Here is an 18,543-nt window from a genome sequence, read left to right as displayed (position 1 = left end):
CGAAAATGAAAAGATTATCAGTCAAAGTTCAGCTTTAGGAGGGGTAGAAATAGGCCAGGATAAGAATACTGAGAGAATAAGAAATATGAAGATGAGGAGAGAGCAGGTATTGACAAATAATCTAATGACAAGGTTTTAAAGCTAGCCTATTTCTTATAATTTCTTGGCCTTCAAAAGTCCTAAATTGCACATATGTAGGTCTGAGAAATCCAAATTTTCTTGGGGGAGCATGCCCCCAAACCCCCCGAACTACAGGGGGGCCTTGAGTCTTGTTGCCCAGGGCACAGGAAATTGTTAATCCGGCCCTGAAGGGGGGTCTCACCTCAATTGACAGTTTAGCAGCATCCCTCCACCACCCCTTCTACAGGCTTCTAGTCTTCACCCCGGACAGCACGCCAAATACGCATTCAACTTTACTCCCTCTAATTGTATGTAAGTGTGAAATCGTGAAATGCCAGTTGCTGCCCCTTCCAGCGCCCTGCGTGGTGAAAAGAGTACTACATTTTTTTACTTTTTACTAAATTTTACTCAAGTTACTACGTTACAGAGTACTTCAGTATTATTTTTCCATTTTTACCCAAAATGAGGCAATGTTAGCAATATGTTGCACAAAACACTCTCATGTAATTTCTGTTTCATTCAAACTGGAAGCCAGAGGGTTGCCTTTGCGGCGAAAGTTCACAAGTGAAATTCAATGACGTTTAAAGAACTTTTTTGTTGTTGCTTCAACTGTCCACCTTCTATGCTGTCTGTAAATAGTGTTATTTTTGTTTCTGTTATTGTTTTGTCTGTATTCCAAATGCAATGCGTTATGCAACTGTAATCGCTCATTTCTTTGGACTGGGCAAATGTCTATTGTCCATTTATGTATGAACTGATGGTTTGTTCTTTACTGTTATTGTGAAGCGTCCTTGAGCTTGGAAAGGCGCTATATAAATTAAACTTATTATTATCAAGCAACAGACGTTTTGACTGATGAAACATGAAGACAGACACACGATTGTGATGATATATCTGTTTATCTGTGTTCTTCAAGCCATCTTGAGTATTTTCAAAAGAATGATGTTTGTCTATAATGCAATGCTAATTGACATAGCCTGTATCATTGTATTTTATAAAATAATATATTTTCTGTCTCTGTTAAGAAGCGACATGGACCACAGAAGTTATATCAAACACGACTGACGTGTATAGTGATTTTGGAACAAAACACAATTTATGTGTTTTTTATGTGAAAAAACCCCCCACATAAATTGAGTTTGATGCTATGCTAAGCAAACACACTCGCTATCCCTTTTGCTTAGAATTATTGTTTTAATTAATTTAATTAATCAATTAATTAATTAATTGTTTTAGTTAATTTTGAAAAGTAAGTCCACATAAGATTATTTGATGTATACTTCCTCCATATTTGATGTATACTTCGTCCATACTTCCTGTTTCGAATGCGCATGCGTCGCGTCTGAACGCGTTGTTGTCTTTGGAGCTCCATCGATTGATTTATAATTCTTGATTTCTCTTTAAACTCACTTACAACGAACATTTTCTATTTTTCCTCACCTCATAGTTACAACGCGGACTGTTGAGCAGATGCGTCTCAAGCCTAGTGATCCAACGCTGGATACTCTTATAGGTTACGTCCGTGGATCACGGCTGAACGCGTCCTCTCCGCACTCATTTACAAACAAACATTTTTTTCGCCTATCGTGCGTCTACTCCACACCCATAAGTTACCACTAAAAAGACGGATTATATCCAAGACTTAAGCCATAAATTAGTATTAATATTGATAGCATCACTGGTAGCGTCGTTGCTAACTTAACTTACTGTCCATCTGTTAAAATGGCGAATATATCAGATGTAAGTAGTCTACCTTTTGGTGCAGGTGAGGACACATTTGAGCTACACGCGTTGCAGTCTGAGCTGGAAGCTGTTGAGAAACAGATCCACGACCTTTTAGTGAGAAAAGCCGAGCTGATACACCGGCGTTTGGCTCTTGAAACATCACGCGCCGATGCACACAAATCAGTGATTAACATTACTAACCCGCTGACTCCGACCTCGTCTACTCCGTGCGTTACTCAGCGAGTCAGGTCTAGACCAAGAAAACTCTCTCCGACCCTCCCGGTTTTCGAGATATCCACACAAAACCGCTTCTCCCCTCTTCGCGAAACAGAACGCGATGCTGTGATCATCGGTGATTCCATCGTTCGACACGTACACGCTACGTTAAATAAAAGTAAGGTGCATAGTCACTGCTTTCCTGGTGCTCGTGTTTCTGAAATCGCTGCTCACGTTCCCGAGATTCTGAACGAGCGCGTCGGAACTGTGGTCCTGCACGCGGGAGGGGCCGACATCAGGCTGCGACAGACAGAGGTTCTGAAGAAAGACTTCAGGAATCTGATCGATATGGTACGCAGCACATCGCCTGATATAACGATCATTGTGTCAGGACCGCTTCCCACGTACCGACTAGGTCATGAAAAGTTTAGTAGATTATTCGCGCTAAATGAATGGTTAATATCATGGTGCAATGAGCAGAAACTGCTCTTTGTAAATAATTGGAATCTGTTCTGGGAGCGTCCTAGGCTTTACCGTGCTGATGGCTTACACCCAAGCAGATTCGGATCGGATCTTCTGTCAGATAACATCTCCAAAATGTTAAATACCTTTTGACTAGTAACCAAAAGTTCAAATCATAGTCTCTGCTGCACCAAATTAACTGATATAAATAGTGTAGAACATTGCATAGAAACTGTGTCTATTCCTCGTTTAGTGAGATCAAATAATAAATCTACTGCAGGATCTAGAAAAATTAATAATCTAATTGTTATTAAACCAGAAAATGTTGCTATTAGTAATCAAAAACAATTTCTAAAGCTAGGTCTTCTAAACATTAGATCACTCACACCTAAGGCAGTTATTGTAAATGAAATAGTCTCAGATAATAGCTTCGATGTACTTTGCCTTACTGAAACTTGGCTTAAACCTAATGATTATTTCGGTCTAAATGAGTCTACTCCATCAGGATACTCCTATAAGCACGAACCCCGTCTGATTGGTCGTGGCGGCGGTGTTGCAGCGGTCTATAGAGATATTCTCAATGTTACTCAGACAACGGGTTATAAGTTTATTTCGTTTGAAATACTTGTACTAAATGTTACGCTCTTAGATGTTAGAAAAAAATCCATATTATCTCTAGCCTTGGCTACCGTATATAGACCGCCTGGGCCTTACGCTGATTTCCTAAAAGAGTTTGCAGATTTTCTCTTAGATCTATTGGTCAATGTAGATAAAGCATTAATTGTTGGAGATTTTAACATACACGTAGATAATTCAAATGATGCGTTAGGGGCTGCGTTTATAGATTTATTAAATTCCTTTGGGGTCAAGCAAAACGTCACCGGACCAACTCATCGTCTTAATCACACACTCGATTTAATTATATCATATGGAACCGATCCAACCGATGTAGATATCATTCCACAAAGTAATGATGTCACTGACCATTACTTGGTAACTTGCATATTACGTACTGCTGTAATATGTCATGCTGTGCCGCGTTTTCGACCGGGCAGAACAATCCTTCCATCCACCATAGATAATTTCTCAAATTGCTTATCTAATCTGTCTCAGCTGCTGCCTGAACCCAAACAAACAGATGAACTAGAAGAACTAACTAGCACTATGAGCACCATTCTCTCTAGAACATTGGATTTTGTTGCACCCATTAAATTAAAAAAGGTCAGAGAGAAAATTAAAGCACCATGGTACAATAATACTACGCATGTTCTAAAGAGAGAAACCCGTAATTTAGAGCGTAAATGGAAACAAACTAATTTAGAGGTCTTTAGAATCGCGTGGAAAGACAGTATGTCACGTTATAAAAAGGCCCTAAAAGCGGCCAGGGCTGAGCACCTCCGCAAACTAATAGAAAACAACCAAAACAATCCTAGGTTTTTATTTAACACCGTGGCTAGACTAACAAATAAACAGACGTCACCCGAACAAAATATCCCGTTACAGTTTAGTAGTAATGATTTCATGAACTTCTTCACTGAGAAAATAGAAAACATCAGAACCACAATTGTAAACGTTCAATCCTCAATCGCACCTTATAATTCAGCCTCAATTATCCCCCTGCAAGAACAATTACAGTGCTTTACAACTATAGAACAAAAAGAGTTAAATAAACTTATCACTTCATCTAAAACAACAACATGTTTATTAGATCCTATACCAACTAAACTACTGAAGGAAGTGTTACCTGTAGTGGAAGAGCCTCTCCTCAATATTATTAACTCGTCTTTATCTTTAGGTCATGTTCCAAGAACATTTAAACTGGCAGTGATAAAACCTCTCATTAAGAAACCACAATTAGATCATAATAATCTAGCAAATTATAGACCCATTTCAAATCTACCTTTTATGTCTAAAATACTAGAAAAAGTTGTGTCCACTCAACTGGGCTCTTTCTTGCAAGAAAATGATATCTATGAAAAGTTTCAGTCAGGATTCAGGCCGCATCATAGCACTGAAACTGCGCTCGTTAAAATCACAAATGATTTACTCTTAGCTTCTGACCAAGGCTGTATCTCAATACTAGTTTTACTTGATCTAAGTGCTGCGTTCGATACTATAGATCATACAATACTCTTAGATCGACTACAAAATTATACTGGTGTTCAAGGACAAGCATTAAGCTGGTTTAGATCATACTTATCTGACCGCTACCATTTTGTCTATTTAAAATTTAAATGGAGAAAAATCGATCATAATTCCAGTAAACTATGGAGTGCCGCAGGGATCTGTGTTGGGCCCTCTGTTATTCTCAATATATATGATGCCACTTGGAAATATTATAAGGAAACATGGAATTAGTTTCCATTGTTATGCTGATGACACTCAAATATATATTTCATCACGGCCGGATGAAAACGCTAAATTATCCAAATTGACAGAGTGTGTTAAAGATATAAAAGATTGGATGACGCGTAATTTTCTTTTATTAAATCCAGACAAGACAGAGGTAATACTTATCGGTTCAAAAAAACGCCCACAGAACCTCTCACAGTACAACTTTGACATCGTAGGATGTCCTGTTACTTTATCCTCTACAGTAAAAGACCTGGGTGTTATACTCGATTGTAACCTGTCTTTTGAAAATCATATTTCGTATGTTACAAAAACAGCCTTTTTCCACCTTAGAAACATTGCTAAGCTACGTAATATGCTATCAGTTTCTGATGCAGAAAAGTTAGTTCATGCATTCATGACCTCGAGACTAGATTACTGTAATGCTTTATTAGCCGGTTGTCCTGCGTCCTCAATAAACAAGCTACAGTTAGTCCAAAATGCAGCTGCTAGAGTTCTTACTAGATCAAGAAAATATGATCATATAACACCGATTTTATCATCACTACATTGGCTACCTATAAAGTTCCGTATTAATTATAAGGTATTGCTACTGACTTATAAAGCCCTAAACGGCTTAGCTCCAGTCTATTTAACGGATCTTCTATCACCCTATAATCCATCGCGCTCTTTAAGATCAATAAATTCAAGGCTTTTGGTCATACCTAGGATATCCAGATCCACCAAAGGAGGGAGAGCATTTTCACATTTGGCTCCAAAACTCTGGAATAGCCTTCCTGATACTGTTCGTTGCTCGGACTCACTCTCCCAGTTTAAAACTAGATTAAAGACGCATCTTTTCAGCCAGGCATTCATATAATATTGTTAATCTCACAGTTTCAAACTACAATCCGGCCTCTAGTTCATAAATGCCAGAGGAGAACTGGCCCCCGACTGAGCCTGGGTTCTCCCAAGGTTTTTTTTTTCTCCATTAGGTCACCTGATGGAGTTTTAGGACACCATTAGGTCACTTGATGGAGTTTTTTTCGGTTCCTTGCCACTGTTGCCTTTGGCTTGCTCAGTTGGGGATATTTTGGATATTTTGGGGATATTTAATTTTATTCTATCAATCAATAAATTCCACTAGAAACAAACTTTGTTTTATTATTTTATTTTAATACTGTGAAGCTGCTTTGATACAATCTGTATTGTGAAAAGCGCTATACAAATATACTTGATTTGATTTGATTTGAATGTTTATTAAGAAGGGCAAAAGTCCAAGTGAAAGGGTCTGATCAAATAAATGAAGGATTGTGGGTGTATTCACACCAGGAAAGTCCGCTAGGTCACTTGCTTTGACCAAATACAATGTTGATTTTTTTTGTGTGTGGTTCGCCTTCACACTGCCCCTTTTGCTAGTGAACCAAAATTTGTAATAAAAACTACACGCGTTAAGGTGGACATAAATTCTCAAACAGGGAAAAGCAGGAAGTGCAAAAACTGGCTAATCATTAAGATCTTTTGTAGTGCAATTTTTATTCTTTTACTGATTTGGTGTTATCAGCTACTAATGCAATATTAAAGGGATACTACACTTTTTTTGGAAATAGGCTAATTTTACAACTCCCCCAGAGTTAAACAGTTGAGTTTTACCGTTGTCGAATCCATTCAGCCGAACTCCGCGTCTGGGGGTCCCACTTTTAGCATAGCTTAGCATAGATCATTGAATCGGACAGGACCATTAGCATCTCTCTCAAAAAAATGACCTAAGAGTTTAGATATTTTTCCTGTTTAAAACTTGACTCTTCTGTAGTTACATCGTGTACTAAGACCGACGGAAAATGTAAAGTTGCGATTTTTAGGCTGATGTGACGGCCTGAGTGGTGGCCGCACAAGAGCGGTAATGTGGATGCACACACATGCACACACGCCAGTATGCATACATTTAGGATATACATTTAAGAATGCTCTTTATTTAAACTTATTTTGTCATTCATATTCATTTGTTTCAGGATAATGATGGATTATAATAAATCACACAAAACAAACAATATTAATTATTTCTTTATTGTTAGGTTTTCATATGTTTACATTTACAGCACATTTTATATACATTGTTACTGATTTGAAGTGCACACAAATTAGTTACGTTGTATATGTTATTTATATTTGTTTCTATTTTGAGTTTAAGTTTACCGTGATGAACTTCAGACATGGTCCGCTGTAGCCGCATCCTGGTGTAACAAGGATTAGAGTCCGGGCAGGAACAGAGAATTTAAGCGTTATTGGTTCCGCCCGAACATACCATTTGCTGGAATTGCCCGGGGGAGGAATAAACGTTAATGTCTCTATCAATTGATTTATTTAGTTGTATATTTATGATATTTGATTATATTTTGCTTTTCTTATCTTTATGTACTATATACCTTTGTTTGATTTGATTTTGATTTATTTATGGTTATATGTTGAGTGTAAAGTTGAATTGTTTCCCCTCTTAATTTGTAATGGGCCCATCCTTTCCTTTATAAGCTGTTGCTTTGTTCAATTGAGCAGGTCAGTAGTTTTAGTTGTTTGTTTGTTTTTTTGGTCTAATTGTTTGATCTCATTTTTTGTTTGTTTATTTTTGTTGTAAGAAGTTTATGAGTTTGTAAAGTTATTTTTTTTCTTGGGTTCAAATAAAGACCCATTTTCTTTTGCAAAGCTTGTGTTCCTTGATTTTGCCTTTTGGTCCCTCACATATGGTGGCAGCAGTGGGATATTTCAGTCAGTCAAGGACACAAAGCTGTGTTTTGTTTTCTGCCCCTCGAGGCTGTTTTTTTTTCTCCCCCTGTTAATATGAGTCGTACCTTAAAGAAAGGTGGGCCTAAGGCTCCTCCCTTGCAGCAAGAGGAAGAAAGGGGTGAGGAGGACCAGGACATGGTTGAAGGAGCTGAAGGAGGCGAGGCAGTGGGAGACAGAGAGGTTTCAGTGACTGAGTTGGCAAATCTGCTTCGAGCCCATATGGCCAGGACGGAAGGCCGGGAGACCGTAAGACAGCAGGAGCAGGCGGATCAGGAGCGACGGTTTAAGGCTCTTCAGCACCAGTTCGGGCTTTTGCAAATAGAAGTCCAAGCACGCACCTCTCCTAATCTTCACTTATCTGATGTTGACCGGGAGTCCCGGGAAAGGCCGAATGCGGATCCTTTAGATTCTGATGGAAACTCCGTGGCTTCAGCTCATCGGCAGAGTTTTAATCAAGTTGGGAACAATATAGGCCCACCATTATCTCAGATACCTCGATTGGAGAAGCTGAGTGACACTGATGTAGAACACTTCCTTGTGACTTTTGAAAGGATTGCTGTTGCTTGTAGGTGGACTAAAACTGATTGGGTTTGGCATTTAATCCCCTTGCTGACGGGTAAAGCAAGAGCAGCTTATGTCAATATGGATGTGAATGAGTCTACTGACTATGACAAAGTGAAGTATGTTATTCTAAAGAAATACGATGTCAATGCTGAAACTTATCGACAAAAGTTCCGTTCTTTATCAGTAGATCCATCGGAAAGTCCCATAGAGCTTTATAACCGGCTCAAAGAACTCTTTGGAAAGTGGGTCCAGCCTAAGAGGAAACAGGTGGAGGAGGTGAGTGAGATCATCATTCTGGAGCAATATCTTAGAATGCTGTCCCCTGAACTCCAGGTGTGGATTCGAGAGAGAGATCCCAGAACCGCAGCAGAAGCAGCGTCTTTGGCGGATGTGTTTGTTGCAGCCAGAGGAAAGAGTAAGCCGTGGGCTTGGAAATCTGTCAATGATCGCCGTTCTTCTGACATGCCTCACTTTCAGCAAAGGAAGGTGGAGGGGTCTGGTAAGCCCTACATGGGGAAACCTACTTCAGCCAAATTGAATTTTTCTCCTAAACGACCTCCCATATGTTACCTGTGTGGTCAAGAAGGGCACACTAAACCAAATTGTCCAAAGATCTCAGCTCAGCTTACGCAGCTATGTTTTGTACCAATGAGGGATGTAACCAAATCCCCAAGCTCTTTGAGAACTACAAATGTGGAGATAAATGGTGAGAAATTGACTGCTTTGATTGACACCGGCAGTGATCAGACTCTGGTAAGAAGAAAGTTCATATCACCATCTTTGATCAGCACAGTCAACAAATTACCTATTTGCTGTGTACATGGAGACGAGAGATTGTTACCTACCGCCAATGTTTGTCAAAATAGAAGAGCAGACTTATCTGGTGAAGGTGGGGGTGGCTGATGACTTGTCTTTCCCTGTGATTCTGGGTCGAGATATACCAGTGCTGCTGGAGTTGTTGCATCCGACTCGACAGTGTAACATGGTGGTGACCAGAGCAAAGGCCAACCAGTCAGAGGGGATTGAGCACCAACTAAGTACTTTACCTTTCTTCAATGCAGAGATTGGGACCGGGGTGTCGAAGAGGAGAAAGACTAGAAGAGAAAAAAGACAAGAAAAGGTAAAATATGCTGCTCATACAGTGTCTGAAAATATGGCCTGTGACTTACCTGTGAACTTCCAGGTGCCCACCAACATCGTTCAGATGCAGCAGGAAGATGCTACTCTCACAGAGTGCTTTGCTAGAGCTGCAGAGGTAAGAGAGAAGCCTCTAGATGACAGTACAGCCAGATATGTGATAACGAAGGGAATACTCTATCGAGAGATCGGGGTCCAGAAACAACTTGTGGTTCCACAGTGTGTTCGAGAGATGGTGTTACATCTAAGTCACTCGATTCCTTGGGCTGGCCACCTGGGGAAAAACAAGACTACTGCAAGAATTAAAAAGTGTTTTTTCTGGCCTGGTTTAAAAGTAGATGTGGCCCAATTTTGTAAAAGCTGTCCTGTGTGTCAGAAGGTTTCCCTCAGACGTCCGTCAAGAGCACCACTACAACCACTTCCTATCATTGGTACTCCGTTTGAGAGGCTTGGAATGGATGTCGTTGGTCCAGTGGAGAGGAGTCGCTCAGGGAACCGTTTCATGCTGGTAATAACGGATTACTCCACCAGATACCCAGAGGTATTTCCGTTAAGATCTGTGAAGGCGAAACCCGTGGCTACTTCCTTGGTCCAGTTATTTTCCAGGGTCGGATTTCCAGCAGAAATTCTAACCGACCAGGGCACTAATTTCATGTCTACCTTGTTGAAGCAGGTTTACCAGCTCTTAGGAATTAAGAGTCTGCGTACTACTCCCTATCATCCCCAAACGGATGGGTTGACTGAGCGATTCAACCAGACTTTGAAGCAGATGTTAAGGAAGTTTGTCTGTGAGACTGGTCAAGAGTGGGATCAATGGTTGCCCTACCTTCTATTCGTTTATCGGGAAGTCCCTCAAGCTTCCACAGGCTTTTCTCCTTTTGAGCTGTTGTATGGCCGTGATGTCAGGGGCCCATTGGCTCTGCTCCAGGAGATGTGGGAAGGGAGTCCTGAAAAGAAAGAGCCTACCAGTGTTGTCGCCTATGTTCTGCAAATGAGGGAACGGTTGAAGAAGATGACTGTTTTGGCTCAGAATCACTTGGCGGAAGCCAGCGGAAAGCAGAAAACCTGGTATGACCCCCTGGCTCGAGAAAGAGATCTGGAGGTCGGTAAAAAGGTACTTGTCATGTTGCCTAGTCGAGAGAGTAAACTGCTAGCAAAATGGCAGGGTCCTTATGAGATCAAGAAACGCCTGGGTCCTACGACTTATGAAATCAGTATGCCGGGTCAAGATCGATCTAGTCGGGTCTTGCACGTTAACCTGTTGAAAGAGTGGGTTCCTCGTCCTGAAAAGTCACAGTCATTGATGATTCGCTGTATAAAAGAGGAAGAATCCGATGAGCAGTATCTGCCGCAGCCAGTTCCTGGAGACATCGGGTTAGATCATCTAACAGCTTCCCAGCAGTCACAGGTACAAGTTCTCTTCACTTCGAAGGTATTTTCTGAATATCCGGGGTTTACCAACTTGATTGAACATGGTGTAGTACTGAAACCTGATGCTGTCGTGAAACGCCAGAGCTATAGGATACCTGAAAGATTCCAGGTGACCTTGCAGGAGGAGGTAGACCTTATGCTCCGCTTGGGCATTATTGAACCTTCGAACAGTGAGTGGTGTCACCCCATAGTCCTTGTGCCAAAGAAGGATGGGAGTATAAGGTTCTGTATTGATTTTCGATATCTGAACTCAGTATCACAGTTTGATTCCTACCCTACTCCTCGCATAAGTGACCTAATTGATCGTTTGGGCCAATCCAAATATCTCACAACAATGGACCTTTCCAAAGGCTATTGGCAAATTCCACTGACTCCATCCTCGCGGCCCTTGACTGCATTCAGAACACCAAGGGGCCTTTTCCATTTTAAGGTGTTACCTTTCGGCCTTCATGGGGCCGTGGCGACATTTCAGAGGTTAATAGATCAAGTATTACGTGGTTTACCTTTTGCTGCTGCATATCTTGACGATATTGTCGTTTACAGTAACACCTGGGAGGAACATGTGCAGCATCTCAGAGAAGTCTTGCAGCGTCTTCAGAATGCCGGCCTAACTGTCAACCCCACCAAGTGTGCTATAGCTAAACAAGAGACTGAATACTTGGGCTATGTTATTGGCCAGGGTGTTGTGCGACCGCAGGTGAAGAAAGTTCAAGCCTTGGAGAAGTGTGTGGTGCCCCAGACACGTAAAGACCTGCGATCATTTCTGGGTATGGCTGGATTTTACCATCGCTTTGTCCCTAACTTTTCCAGCAGGGCTGCTCCATTAACGGACATGGTGGGGGCACGTTGCCCGAACCAATTGCAGTGGACTGAGGAGAGATCGAAAGCCTTCCGGGACATCCAGGGAGCTTTGACAACTAGTGCTGTGCTACACAATCCTGATTTTAGTCGTCCTTTCATTGTACAGACTGATGCCTCTGAGAGGGGAGTGGGAGCCGTCCTATTGCAAGGACCACCAGAGAGCCGACAGCCAGTGGCTTACATCAGTCGTAAACTGTTTCCAAGAGAAGTACGTTATTCAACGGTGGAAAAGGAGTGTTTAGCCATAAAGTGGGCGTTGGATTCCTTGCGATACTATCTATTAGGCCGTGAGTTTATCATGGAGACTGATCATAGAGCATTGCAGTGGTTGGAGAAAATGAAGGATTCTAATGGAAGGATTACAAGATGGTATCTCGCCATGCAGCCCTTCAGATTCAAGATTCAACATGTTCCTGGTAAAGTCAACGTTACTGCTGACTACCTATCCCGCTCTACTGGCGAGATTCCTGAAGGGAGGGGAAATGTGACGGCCTGAGTGGTGGCCGCACAAGAGCGGTAATGTGGATGCACACACATGCACACACATGCACACACAAGCACACACGCCAATATGCATACATTTAGGATATACATTTAAGAATGCTCTTTATTTAAACTTATTTTGTCATTCATATTCATTTGTTTCAGGATAATGATGGATTATAATAAATCACACAAAACAAACAATATTAATTATTTCTTTATTGTTAGGTTTTCATATGTTTACATTTACAGCACATTTTATATACATTGTTACTGATTTGAAGTGCACACAAATTAGTTACGTTGTATATGTTATTTATATTTGTTTCTATTTTGAGTTTAAGTTTACCGTGATGAACTTCAGACATGGTCCGCTGCAGCCGCATCCTGGTGTAACAAGGATTAGAGTCCGGGCAGGAACAGAGAATTTAAGCGTTATTGGTTCCGCCCGAACATACCATTTGCTGGAATTGCCCGGGGGAGGAATAAACGTTAATGTCTCTATCAATTGATTTATGTTATTTATATTTGTTTCTATTTTGAGTTTAAGTTTACCGTGATGAACTTCAGACATGGTCCGCTGCAGCCGCATCCTGGTGTAACAAGGATTAGAGTCCGGGCAGGAACAGAGAATTTAAGCGTTATTGGTTCCGCCCGAACATACCATTTGCTGGAATTGCCCGGGGGAGGAATAAACGTTAATGTCTCTATCAATTGATTTATTTAGTTGTATATTTATGATATTTGATTATATTTTGCTTTTCTTATCTTTATGTACTATATACCTTTGTTTGATTTGATTTTGATTTATTTATGGTTATATGTTGAGTGTAAAGTTGAATTGTTTCCCCTCTTAATTTGTAATGGGCCCATCCTTTCCTTTATAAGCTGTTGCTTTGTTCAATTGAGCAGGTCAGTAGTTTTAGTTGTTTGTTTGTTTTTTTGGTCTAATTGTTTGATCTCATTTTTTGTTTGTTTATTTTTGTTGTAAGAAGTTTATGAGTTTGTAAAGTTATTTTTTTTCTTGGGTTCAAATAAAGACCCATTTTCTTTTGCAAAGCTTGTGTTCCTTGATTTTGCCTTTTGGTCCCTCACAGCTGATATGGCTAGGAACTATACTCTCATTCCTGCGTAATAATCAAGAAACTTTGGGGCCGTACCATGAGTCCAGCAGGCGTAATGATATGAGTCCAGCAGGTGTAATGATATGACGCAGCGCCTGAAAATAGTCCCCAGCTTGGTAACGTGACCGGGACTAAGTTTGTCTAACCTATTAGACCTATTTCCAGGCGCTGTGTCATATCATTACGCCTGCTGGACTCATGGTACGGCAGCAAAGTTTCTTGATTATTACTCAAAGTAAGTATAACTCACTAAAAGTGGTACCGCCAGACCCGGAGATTGGCTGAATGGATTCGAAAACGGTAAAACTCAACTGTTTAACTCTGGGGGAGTTGTAAAATGAGCCTATTTCCAAAAAAAGTGCAGTATCCCTTTAAGAAACTTATGAGCATCATATGTTACAATGTCATTGTAGCGAAGTATGTAAACAGCAGCCCCTCACGGACGCACACACATAAACAAAACACAACATTAAAGTCCAGGCCTGGTCCTCTCTCATCCTTCACTGTCGTAGCTCTCATCTCAAAGAGGCACAAAATCATTTTCACGGACCTTCACCTGGACTGTTCCCTGCTGGTGGAATGATCTGCCTAACTCAACCCGAGCTGTTGAGTCCATAAACATTTTTAAGAAATGAAAATATCCATAAATACTGACACTTTCTTTTCTCTTTTATATCATTTAAAAAAAAAAAAAAAAAAAAAAACGTATACTGTGTTAGACTAAACTGGTAAGGATCACAGTACTTGCATATTGTTGTCCAAATGTTAGCGTAACTGCTTCTATTGCTCTCCTAATTTGTAAGTCGCTTTGGATAAAAGCGTCTGCTAAATTATCAAATGTAAATGTAAAATGTAGATTAAAGCTGCAGTTGGTAACTTTTGTAAAAATTAATTTTTTACATATTTGTTAAAACTGTCATTATGTCCTGACAGTAGAATATGAGACAGATAATCTGTTAAAAAATCAAGATCCTCTGGCTCCTCCCAGTGGTCCTATTGCCATTTGCAGAAATACACCGCTCCCGGTCAGAAACAACCAATCAGAGCCAAGAGGAGCCAGGAGCTCGTGTACGTGCTGATCACACCCCTCTCTTGCACAGCGCGTACCGTCGTTCACAATCAAGATTGCTGGTGTGCTAATGGCAGACAAACGACCAAAACTGCCAATTTCTCGAGTGGCACCTGCTCATACAACAAAGACAGGTAAACGTAAAAAGACCGATGACGATAAACAAGCGCGTCGGAGCCCATTGACTCAGTGTCAAAACTCTAGCCGCATAACATACAGATAAAATGTCATGCACTGTGCAAAGCAACAATTGAAACCTGCTAATTCACTGGCTTGTCATGTTGCTGAAATAAGGTACTAGCAAACCTTATTTAGCAATACATATTGCTAGAATAATTACTTATACTGTAACGTTAGTTACCGTTATATTATCTTACTAGCTATTTATAACTTATAGAAAGAGTGCAACGTTATAAAGTTACATTACATGTATTGCAAAATACGTAATGATTTGAGGACCAAGTTTGTAGTCAAAGTATGGGCAGGCCATAGTCAATGTAAAGCATATTGTTGATGTTTCGTCCCTACCAGTGAATGTGCCATAACTGTTTATCCGCCGTCACCGGTAGCCCTGCTTACTAGCCTGCGGGTTCATGGCAGGCACTGTTGTGGGGGAGGAGCTGTGCAGGGAGGGCTGTAGCGCAGCAGAGAGCAAGGGGGAGTGACCTGTAAGTTGTGCTTGTTCAAATTTTCAGGCTAAGTCAACGTTTTCTAAAAACTCCCTACTGCAGCTTTAATCGTAAATGTTCTAGGGAAACTCCTGCCTGTAGAAATGCAAGGTCTGACCACGGGATGAAGGTTTAGCAACAGACTAGGGTTACTGTCACATTTACTGTGCATGCCACATTACCATGCCCATTTCTGGACTCGGCCGTGAAGTCTGTGCTGAAACGGCCTTATAAAGCATCCCGAGCGGCGTGACTGTAGCTGCGCATGCCATATGCCCCAGGAGCCTCTGAAATCATTTCAATGTAACCGCTCTCCTGCCCTTGAACAAATTCAGGCAGTTCAGCACCGACTGAGCACGCTCGTTCGTGAGACGTGCTGTCAGGTTGACCGAGTCCAACTCCATACAGAGAAGATTCTGCATGGGGGAGAGTTTGCTCTTTTCCCAGTTGACCCGAAGCCCCAGATGGCTGAGGTACTGGAGCACCAGGCCCCTGTGTTCGCACAAATGCTCTCGTGAGTGGGCTAGTATGAGCCAGTCAAGACATGAAAGTATGCATTAGGGATGAATGATTTCATAAAATAATGTTATTGCGATGTTTGTTTGTTTTTTTTTGTTGTTTTTTTAAACCAAAATTACGATTGCGATTGAATATGTGGGTAACACTTTAGAATACTGTTCCTTCATTAATGAATAATTACACAGGAACAAACGAGTAACGCATTATTAACATTCTAGTAGCTACTATTAACTAACAAGAAACTCTGATTAACGAATTAGTAAGTAATAGCGCTCAGATGAATGTAGTAGTTCATTATTAGCTAATCAATAACTACTATTTTTTCATACCTCCCAGAGAACTACTATCTACAGGTTCATAATTAACATGAATAATGCATAATTTATAATAAAAGGTAATGGTAACCCACTAGTAATGACTCAAGTATTACTACATCATTCTAAAGGAACTACTAATTACTTGGATCAGTATTCTAAAGTGAAAAACATGATAACTACCTAATATTGACTGAAGTCATTGTAAGCTTTTGAGATTTTGAATAGTAATTCCTTCCGATGGATTTGGTAACACTTTAGTCCTTACTAGTGTGTTCCCATGTTTTTCACTTTAGATACTGATCCAAATAATTAGTAGTTCCTTTAGAATGATGTAGTAACACTTGATTCATTACTATCCAAAACCTTACAAAAGCCTTAAAAGCTTACAATGACTTCAGTCAATATTAGGTTGTTATCATGTTTTTCACTTTAGAATACTGATCCAAATTATGTGTGTTAATTTAAACCAAAAGATATCTTGGTTCCAAATGCTGTAACTTTGATTACCTTATGCTATCACCAGGGGCGCTGCTAGCAATATTGGGCCCTATGAAAGAATATGAGGTTGGGCCCTACCGCACCCAGTCCATTAATAAAATCGATCTCTGGGGACCCCAAACGTGCGTGGGCCCTTAGAATCGTCCTAATCATCCATATATTGTTTGTCTTTTATTAACAGTTTCCCAGCATGAGAATGTCCAAATATAATGTAATTCATTTATTTATTTTAAAAAGTGTTCTATTAAATGATCCCTTTTGACTCTCCTTGCTATAGTTTTGGAGTTTACTTTTGTGTGTGTCACTTAGAAAGCAACAATTTTATAAATTCCTTCCAAGTGTCAAAGACTGAGCAAAAAGGCAACCTTTATTCAATGCTCTATTTACTTTATGCAATCTCCACAAAATTTGCAGCTCACATGTAGAGGGAACGTCACCAAAAAATAATTCCGACCGTATTTCCTTCCTGAGTTATTGCATGTTAAATAAGAAAGATATGCAAAATCATAATAAATGTGTTTTATCAAACGATACCAACTTATTGACTCTCCTTGCTATAGTTTTGGAGTTATGAGTCTTTACTTTTGTGTGAGTCACTCAGAAAAAAACAACTGTAAAAATGCCTCCAGGGCTTAAGGTGTTAATTAGGAAAAGTTAACTAGTTGGAAATACAGACTCAATACAAAAACTTGGAGCAAGATAAAGAGATAAACTAAACAGGAGAATAAACAAGTAGTCAAAAAACTATTCAAATCAGCAACGGTGGATATAAAGAATATACTGTGATGTTTGACATTTAAAGGTTTTTTACCTTAACTGAACAGCTTCGGAGTCATTGGAATGGTTATATTACTTATTTCGGGTTGAATGGTGGTCGTTTCGCACCCACCTGGTGCCCGTGAGTGGAAAATCCGCACTTGCAACTTTGGGGCGGCGGGTCGCCGGCCGCCGCGTCAGGAAGTATCGCGTGATATCAGGTCTCGCGATGTAAACAACTGCTTTACGGCCAAAAGAAATCTGCTAAAATGCTGTCATTATTGCGCTCACTCACGCTGTTCGAACCTGAATAAAGAAGACGTTTTAAAGAATGTCCCATCTGCTTTGATGTTGTTGATCTACTAGCCTCTGGTGTCCGAGAATCGCCAACGAGTTTTTACAACAGTCAAATGTCAAATATCTATTCCGAAGCTGTGGGGGGAGCTCTAGAGAGAAACCTGCGAGCAAAAAGCGAGAATACAGCGAAAAAATCCCGAAACTACTGAGCCCTGCTTTAAGAAAATCCAGATGAAGTCCTAAAAGTTCATCTAAAAAACCCTGAGAGTGTCGGCAGAGCAGATATATCAGGGCAGACTTCAGTACTTTCACTGAGATCATGAAACAAACAATCGCAAACTGAGGTTTTGTTGCTTTTCTTTCATTCATGTTATACATTGAATGTTATTAAAGGAACACTCCACAGTTTTTTCATATTAAACTATGTTATTCCCTTAATTAAGACGAGTTGATACATACATCTCTCGTCTCAATTGCTCTGGCGCGCGGCGACACTTTGATAGCAATTAATGTTTGATAGCATTAGGGACCAAATGTTTGGTCCCTAATGAATGAACTAGGCTAAGCTAAGTGTTATCAAAGTGTCGCCGCGCGCCAGAGCGATTGAGTGCACGCACTGAGACGAGAGAGGTATGTATCAACTCGTCTTAGTTAAGGGAATAACATAGTTTAATATGAAAAAACGGTGGAGTATCCCTTTTAATAGTGGATAAATCTATGAACGATGTACTTACGTGTCTACTGTATCAGAGAAGTAATCAGTCTTCTAATGCCAGCAGCCTGAGAACACGAACCTTCACTTGATTTGACTGAATTACAGAAACACTCCTTAACAACTTACAAGCTCAAGTGTGTGTCTCGATGTCCTCTGGATATCTTTGAGAGTTGGAGGATGTCTGTGCTGTGATAAACTTTGTTGGGACGTTTTATAGAGCTAGATCTAATACGGGAAACAAAGCTATTCAGGGGTGTGTTTACCGAAAGTATCGTGAGCCAAATATGGTTTGCATGATGTGGACTCAAAAAACGTCATGTTCCTGTTCCTGAACGGGAAACACACCTCTGTCTGAAGTGAGTTTCCCATAAAATCTGTAACTCAAAAAAACACTTGCACCTATTACTATGATTATGGTAATTTCATCTATCTATCTATCTATCTATCTATCTATCTATCTATCTATCTA

The 18,543-nt window shown here is 40.4% G+C and overlaps 1 protein-coding gene across 1 annotated transcript in view; it reads right to left on the bottom strand.

Moving 5' to 3' along the window:
* Positions 1-18,321, bottom strand: part of LOC311094852 (uncharacterized protein) — a 63,905-nt gene extending 45,584 nt beyond the window's left edge. The window contains exon 1 of the mRNA XM_084133032.1: positions 18,154-18,321. The gene's annotated coding sequence lies outside the window, so the exon portion shown is untranslated. The remainder of the gene's footprint in view (positions 1-18,153) is intronic.
* Positions 18,322-18,543: the final 222 nt, after the last annotated feature.

This window comes from Abramis brama, assembly GCF_963993115.1.
Source record: "Abramis brama genome assembly, chromosome: 13".
In the NCBI taxonomy this organism is placed as follows: Eukaryota; Metazoa; Chordata; class Actinopteri; order Cypriniformes; family Leuciscidae; genus Abramis; species Abramis brama.
Note: the sequence above shows the minus strand (reverse complement) of the source record. Positions and strands in the feature narration are given on the sequence as shown.